Source organism: Zingiber officinale, chromosome 6B (genome assembly GCF_018446385.1).
Source record: "Zingiber officinale cultivar Zhangliang chromosome 6B, Zo_v1.1, whole genome shotgun sequence".
NCBI lineage: Eukaryota > Viridiplantae > Streptophyta > Magnoliopsida > Zingiberales > Zingiberaceae > Zingiber > Zingiber officinale.
Genome location: NC_055996.1, coordinates 11,085,460 through 11,094,154, shown reverse-complemented (window position 1 = coordinate 11,094,154; position 8,695 = coordinate 11,085,460).

Sequence of the window (8,695 nt, the reverse complement as noted above, 5' to 3'; positions counted from 1 at the left end):
AATGGTCGGAATAAGCATTCACTCGCAGAAGTTCAAAGGAGACTTCGTCCATTGAAAGAAGAAAATGGAGGTTTATTTCAAAATTGATTTTGATATACTTCTTATCTTAAAAAAATAGTTTTTCAGTATCTACCGACAACAACGGAAAGTTGAATAAAGGAGAACACTGGGAAAAGAAAGAACAAGCCGAGTTCGTGGCCAACAAAAAAGCAGAATTTCATCTGCTAAGTACGTTGTCACCTCAAGAGGTAAACAGAATCGGAGTCTATAAGTTTGCAAAAGACTTCTGGGAAGAATTCCTGGAGCTTTACGAAGGATCCTCGAAGCTAAGCTTTCAAGAAGAGATCTACTTCGGAACCAGCTAACAAATTTGTCACTAAACGAAGGTGAAATAGTTCCTCAATTATACGTCAAGCTAAAAGAGCTAGTCATCGAACTTACGAATCTCGGAGAAAAGATAACTAACCGAGATTCGCTAAGGTATGCACTTAATGCTTTTCCTTAGAACTCCTAAATGGTCAACTCTAGTAGATGCATATTACATCTCTAGAGATTCAGAGGTAAGTAATTTAGAAGAGTTATTTTCTACTTTTGAAATTCATGAGTCTAGATGTGCAGATCTACAAAAGGAGTCGAAGCACAACATTGTTTTGAAGGTAAAAATGGACGAACCATAATCCGAAACTTCTCTCGATGATGATGAAACAATGTTTATGGTAAGAAAGTTTAAAAACTTTGTTAGAACTAATAAATTCAGTCAAGTGTAGGCTAAAAGAAGAAAAAGGAGAGTGAGGTACTATCATTGCAATAAAGAACTGTACGTCAAAGACAACTGCCCAAAATTGAAAAGAGAAGGATAAAAGACTAACTTAGAAGAAGCACAAAAACCTAAAGGTGACGTGGAACAAAATGTCATCATCAGATTCGGAAGTCGTAGCCTATTTCGGACTTGCACTGATGGCAAGTCACTAATAAGATGATGAAGCAAACTCATCTGAAATGTGCATCGAGAGCATCGACGAAGGGGGAGCCACTTCAAAAGGAAGTAGCGATACAGGAGGAGCATCAGACAAAGAGATCGACAAGGTAAGTTAGGTATGATTCCTTCCTCCTAATAAATATATAAGTTTATAAAAATACTTTCAAAAAACTCTTGTCATTTAGAAATTGAAAATGAACAATTTAAAAAGGAAAATGAAGAATTAAAAATAATTTTAGCAACATATTGTCGATTAGAAGAATTTGACAAATTGAAAACAGAAAATGAAAAATTGAAAGGACATATAGAAAATATCAAAAATTCTCCATGTTCGAATTTTACTACTTTTAGAAATTATCAAGAACTTAATTGGTATTTTAGATATAATAAGGGTCAAATTAAAAAATTATCACTAAAATATGTTCCAAAAAAATTTCTAATTAATCCAATAGATAGGAGCTAATATTGGGTTTCAAAATTATGCTTAAATTTAATTTTTTATACATGTCTTACTTTTAATTTGATTTAATATTATTTTTATTTAGAATTATCTAAATAAATTGTGTTGTATAATTTCTAGTTGAAATTAATTTGATTTTAATTTTTTGAAGAATGAAGAGTTCATTAGTTCTATGTAGAAATTTCAAAATATTTTGACCGTTGAAATATTTTTTTTAATTTCTTAACAAAAATTATATTTTATGATTTAAAAATATTTTACATAGTTATTTTTACAAACTTTATTTTTTTTGAAAATTTATTATGTTCTCTATTCATGAAAATATTTTTTAAAATTTTTGACCATTATTAAATTTTATATAAATTATTTATCCAAATACTAACTTTTAATATTAAAAATTTTCAAAAATTTAATTTTTAAAAATTTATTTTTTTTGTAAAAATACTTGCTCTAATATATTCTTAGAAAATTTTTCAAGATTTTTCGAGCTTAAAATTATTTTTAAGCAATTTATTTTACAAAAATATATCTTTCTATAGAAAATAATTTTTTACTGCTCAAATCATTTTCAAATTTCATGAAAATTTTATTACTACTTTAGATATGTGTTTAACTGTTATACATATTTTTAGAATTTTTCAACACTTAAAATTAGTTTTAAAATTATTTCTCCTAAAATATTTTATAAATCACAAAAGTTAAACTATTCAAAAATTTTTGAATATTAGTAAAGGTTTTCGAGATTATTTTAGAGTTGTTTTCTAATATTTTACCTATTTTTTTAATGTGATAAAAGGGTGAGAATCAAAGATTAAGTATAGGGGGAGGGTACATTTTAAATTGTAAATTATGTACCTGTTATTTTGATGTTATTTGTTTTAATTTACCCTAACTTCACCTCGGTTGCTTATATAAAAAGGGGGAGATTGTAAGTATCCCGTGGTAGTTTTGTTGTGATTAACCAAATCAAGTTAGGACATGCTGTCTTTCAATACATTGTGTCTAAGTGTGCAGGAACTTAGGAGCACAGGAAGTTGAGCAAAAGACGTAGTTAGCGAGAAGGACAACATGGGAGAGAGTCGACGGGCTCGGTGCGTCCGAGGAACGAGGTGCTGTAGAAGAGTATGCTAGCAGGCGAGAAGGAAGCGCGCGGCGTTGCTGAGGGACAAGAAGCCGGAGTTGAAGACTCCTCAAGAAGGTCGAAAAATGGGTTCGGGTGAGTCCTATTATAGATGACCGAGATCATCCAAGCGAGCAGAGCCAGATCGGAGCAGAACCGGACAGTCAACATCTTTCGGGCTCCTGGACCCCTTGAATTAGCCCAGGGGTGCCTCGATGCTCACCTCGTCGAGGAAGGCCGTCCTTACGCCAGGACGATGCCACGTCAGCAAACGGTCGTATTCGACCAGTGGGCTATAAATAGAGCTTTGTTCCTCTCCTTTTCGAACAACACACCCGGTACTTCAATTCTCTTTCAGTTTTTCTTTTATGAACTTAATTTCAATGTACAAGGCTTCTCTGCCTCCGACGTTTCATTTGAGAAGGAGATCTTCATAGTGAGCTCATTTGCCTTGGAGTAGCAATCTTCTGATTGCTAACCAAGTAAATTGGTTGTCTTATACTTCTCTGTTATTCTGTAATATTTCTTTAAGTGTGTAATTGTTTAAGGCTCAATTGAGTTGAGAAAGGTATTTGTTTTTTATTGTGCAAGGCAATTCACCCCTCAATAGACCTACACAGTTGGCCCTTCCACTCAGGCCCCTCGCTCGGTTTGAAGGCCTATCATCGATACAACTAGATCATTTGACAAAGGTCACCCAACTGTTGTTTGTTGTTGTTGCATCACCTTCTGCGCTCGGGCATTTATTAGCAACTCCAAGTTTTCTTGTGACAAAGTAACTATAGTAAATCGTTCAGTCTCTGCCATCCTCGCATTTCAGATGCAGGCGAAGTTATCACAAACATGCTAAATTTGATCCTATATGAAATCAGGGAAGATGGTGCGCTGGGCAGGTAGTTTCGATATTAACCGTGAGAAGACTTCTGACAGGAGGAACCTAGTGATGCAGACGATCCTGTGTGGCAAAGACAAGAATTAGGAGAAGAAAACATTAGTGACTAAGCCATGGAGGGATCTCTGGCGCAGACACTCCGACGCTCAAGTCAAACAGTTTTTCTTTTATGAACTTAATTTCAGTGTACAAGGCTTCTCTGCCTCCGACGTTTCATTTGAGAAGGAGATCTTCATAGTGAGCTCATTTGCCTTGGAGTAGCAATCTTCTGATTGCTAACCAAGTAAATTGGTTGTCTTATACTTCTCTGTTATTATGTAATATTTCTTTAAGTGTGTAATTGTTTAAGGCTCAATTGAGTTGAGAAAGGTATTTGTTTTTTATTGTGCAAGGCAATTCACCCCTCAATAGACCTACACAGTTGGCCCTTCCACTCAGGCCCCTCGCTCGGTTTGAAGGCCTATCATCGATACAACTGTTAGAGTGTATACTAAAAGTCTAGCTTTTGGTATAAATATTTATCTAGAAATAAGAATCACATTGGTCAAATGTTTACATTTATGATAAATATAGTTGTTCAATTAATTTATATTGTAGATAACATGGTGTGTGGTGTCACACACAGAGGATCATGTTATCAGTACCTTATAAATTATAAACAGTAGCTCACGACCATAATGGAAAGGAACAAACCATTGGAAGGTCGTAGTGTAATTAGGTATTAGTTTATCTTAACTATATAATTACGCTAGTACACTTAGAGTGTATTGAGTAGGACCATTAGAGGTCGTTTCTTTTATACTGACTTTATAAAGAAACAAAGACCTCAGTTATTATGGAAGTGTGTGCTCTTAATCCTAATATAATAACAAGCACATATATTTGATATTTATTTCTTTAATTTATCAATGGGTGAGATTTAGTTCGATGAATCAATAAGCCCGATAAGTTGGGAAATGATATCACTTATAGTGTGTGTTGTTGATTATAGAAGGAAACTGTGTCCTAGTGATCTAGGTTGAGAATGTCCCCAAGAGGAGCTCATAAGGATTGTCATGTTAAACCCTGCAGGTGGACTTAGTCCGACATGACGATGAAGTTGAGTGGTACTACTCTTGGAGCTAGATATTAATTAAGTGAGTTGTCAGTAACTTACTTAATTAGTGGACATTTGTTATCTTAAACACAGGGAGACTAACACACTCATGATAAGAAGGAGCCCAAAATGTAATTTGGGATTGGTGCGGTAGTTCAATAATAGTTCTCTAGTGGAATGAATTATTATTGATAAAATTAAGTTGTGTGTTCGGGGCGAGCACGGGATGCTTAATTTTATCGGGAGACCAAAACCAATTCCTCCTCTCGGTTCCTATCGTAGCCTCTTAATTATAGAGTACTATACCCACCTATACCCACCTTCTTACCCATCCTATAGGGGCCGGCCAAGCTAGCTTGGAGACCAAGCTAGGGCCGGCCATGGGTATGTTCATGGGTGAATTCATGTGGCCGTCCCTATTAAAATAAAAAGGAATTTTAATTTTAAAATTTTTCTTATGTGGATAATATAATTTAAAAGAGAGTTTAAAATTTTAAATCCTTCCTTTTATAAGATTCTACAAAAGATTAAGAGAAGAGTTAAAATCTCTTTCCTTATTTGTAGATTAAAAGGTTGATTTTAATTTTGGTAAAAACTTTCCTTTTAATTATATTCATGATTTAAAAGAAAGTTTGAAAATTAAAAATTCTCTTTTATTAGTTTCTACAAAAGATTAAGAAAAGATTTAATATCTTTCCTTATTTGTAGATTGAAAGGAGATTTTAATTTTTAGAGATAACTTTCCTTTTTGGAAATTATCCACATGTTTAAAAGAAAGATTTTAATTTATAAAATTTCTTTTTATTAACCAATCATGAAGGGATTAAAATTATTGGAGAAATTTTTATAAATTTCTAGAAACAAATTAGGAAGTTTTAATTTTTTTTTAATTAAAACTCTCCTTGTTTTGGGGAGAAGAGTGGCACCATTATAATTTGAAAAGAAAATTATTTTAATTAAATAAATTTTCCTTTTCAATGGCAAAAGAATTAAGGAAGTTTTATTAAATTTTCCTTATTTGCCAAGACCAAGGATTATAAAAGAGGGGTAGAGGAGGCTTCAAGGTGAATGACTCTATTCTATTTTCCTCTCTTTTCTCCTTGGGTGTGGCCCCCTTTCTTTCCTCTCCTCTCCTTTGTGTGGCGAAACCTTCTCATGGTGGAGATATCTTTGGTGGCGGATCTAAGAAGGAGAAGAAGGAGAGAAAAGAAGCCTCTTTTCTAGCATCCCTTGGAGCATGGTGGTGGTGGCCGAACCTCTTCATCCTAGGAGAAGTTTTGATGGCCGAAACTTGTAAGGAAGAAGAAGGTGCTTGGTGGTTCTCATCTCGGAAGATCGTTGCCCACACAACGTCCGAGGTTAGAAGAGGAATACGGTAGAAGATCAAGAGGTCTTTCTAAAAGGTATAACTAGTAATTTTTGTTTCCGCATCATACTAGTGATTTTTGGAAATAATACTAAATACAAGAGGCATACGATTCTAGAGTTTCGAATTTGTTTTCGATATAGTGTTCTTTTGTTTTTCTTTCCCTTATGATTTGATTGTTCTTTTCGGTTAACCTAAAGTTATTTTAGGAAATTAAATATTAGCTTTCTATAAAAGGTTTTGTCTAGTCGGTGGTGGTTGCTCCCATATCCAAGAAGGCCATGTGCCTCGCCACGTCAGTACTGGGAACCAATTATGGAAATTAATATTTAATGGAATTAATAACTTAAGGTGACTTGGGTCGAACGTGTTAAGTTCTGCAGGAGATCCAAGTCAAAACCTAAAAGAACAAATAGATTAAGTTTTGGATCAAACGTGTTAAGTTCCGCAGGCGATCCAAAATTTAATTTAAAAGAACACATGGTAGCTAAGAAAAGGTTCAGACCTTTGTACAAAATTTTTGTACAGTGGAACCTCTAGGTTTTCCGAGTAGCAACCAACAATTGGTATCAGAGCTAGGGTTTTGCCTCTGTGTATTTAGTTATTAGTTTAATTATGCACATGTCATACATAATTTAGGCAGGTTAATAGTAGGATGTGCTAACTTTGTGGATGCAGGATCCAACTATTATGGCTTTTAGTTATTATGTGTATGATTGGACCCTTGGACATGTCAAGGGCATTTATCTGTGTGTGCATGATTGTATTAAAATACAGCAGGAGCTATATTTAGTTTTATTAGGATTTTATTTTTGATCTAGATACATGTACATTCCTTTTATGGAATATAGGATCAAAATGTAAAATTCTATTTATGTCGTGGATCGAATCTTGCAAAGAGTGGAATCTTCTAAGGACCAGAGGCGCAGTGGAACTAGGAGCAAGATGGATGCGACAGCTAGACCCGGTGGCGGTGGCCAAATATGGCAGCTTGGGATGACAACACACGGAGGACAACTAGAGATAAAAGCCATAATAGTTGAAAATTAGATTTTCTATTTATTGCTTTTATATTGTGCTGTGTGTGCATATTAGTATACATGACTAGTAGGCTAGCATAGTTAAAATTCCTCGTTTATAAATAACTAAGTGGGAGAGGGATTTTTAAATAAATCCCATGGTCTCCATTACTGGTTTGTAAGTGATGCAAACAAGCTTGCGCGTTGGCTCTGAGTGCCTTCCTCCATAACGGATGAGCTTGTTTGTGGATCACTAGAACAGACTTCCATTTTTGGATGACTATAGGAAGTTAATTAAGAGCGTGTGATCTTCCCTAACGGAAGGGGCATAATCTTATTAATGGACTTAGTGTCAAGTAATGATATACACTTAGACACATCTAATAGTATCCTCCCCATCGGAGTCACTGCTATTATTTGTGTGACCAAATGAAACCAACTATTAATTTGTCATAAAACTAGGTTGACAAGATAATAAAATTAAAGGGTTAAAACCCCTCTTACAAATGATTGATTTTGTATACGTCCACACTAACGTGGCATATAAAATTAACGGTGTTTGAGATAATTTTATTTGTCATAAAGATACGTTGACAAGATAGTTAATGGGTAAAACCCTCCTTTTACAAATGTTGAATTTGTATACGTCCACACTAACGTGGCATGCAAAATTCACGGTGTTTGAGGTGTTGGTGAATTTAAATAATATTGTTTGAGGAATCAATATTTTATTTTAAATTCAAAAAGTTTTGACCAAATATTTGATCAAAGACAGATCAACTATTAATTTTATTCGTCATAAAGTAAAGTTGACGAGATAATAAAATTAATGGATAAAATTTCCTCTTTGATTTTGTATACGTCCACACTATCGTGGCATACAAAATTCATGGGGATTTTAAAGAATTGATCTTGACCAAATATTTTTGTGATTCTTAGGATTTAAAATGTTTGTCAATCCCCTAGTTGTTATACTATAGAAAAGACTTAGTAGTTCCAATTGTAATGATTGGAAATAGGACTTGGACATTAAGGTAGACTGTCTTCTTAGAACTAAGAACAATATAGGTGCATTTAATTCATTAGTTGAAACATGTTTAATGGTGTTATCTACCAGAACCTGGAGTGTAGATACAGATGTCATCAATCATGTCCGCAATTCATTGCAGGGTTCCAGGAAATCCGGCAACTAAATGAAAATTAAAACACCGTCCACATGGGCACTACTGTAAAAATGGTAGTTGTTGTAGTGGGAGATGTTTATCTTTTGATAAGAATAAAACATGGATTTTTGAGTAATTGTCTTTACGCACCAAGTTTAGAAAGAACTAGTTTTCAGTTTCTAAACTATTCAAAGAACTTGATATTCTGCCTCTTTTAATAACAAAGTTGTTATTAAGAAAAAGAGGGAAATTATCTGTTCTGGTACGTTGGTTGGAAATTTATAAATCCAATAACTCCCACGATGCAACAAATGGAAATTAGTAACACATCTTCTAATTTTAAGAGAAAGCAACCTTCGGAAATGAACCATTAATATCTTTGGCATCTAAGACTAGGTTATATTAACTTGAGTAGGATTCATTGGTAGCTGATGAACTTTTGGGTTCATTGGTAGTGGAAATCTTTCCAACCTGTGAGTCTTACTTGGAAGAAAAAATAACCAAGAAGTTTTTAAGTTTAAGGGGTATGGAGTCAAAGATATATTGAAATTGGTTCATTCTGATTTGTGTGATCCTATGACTATCCAGACAAGAGGTAGT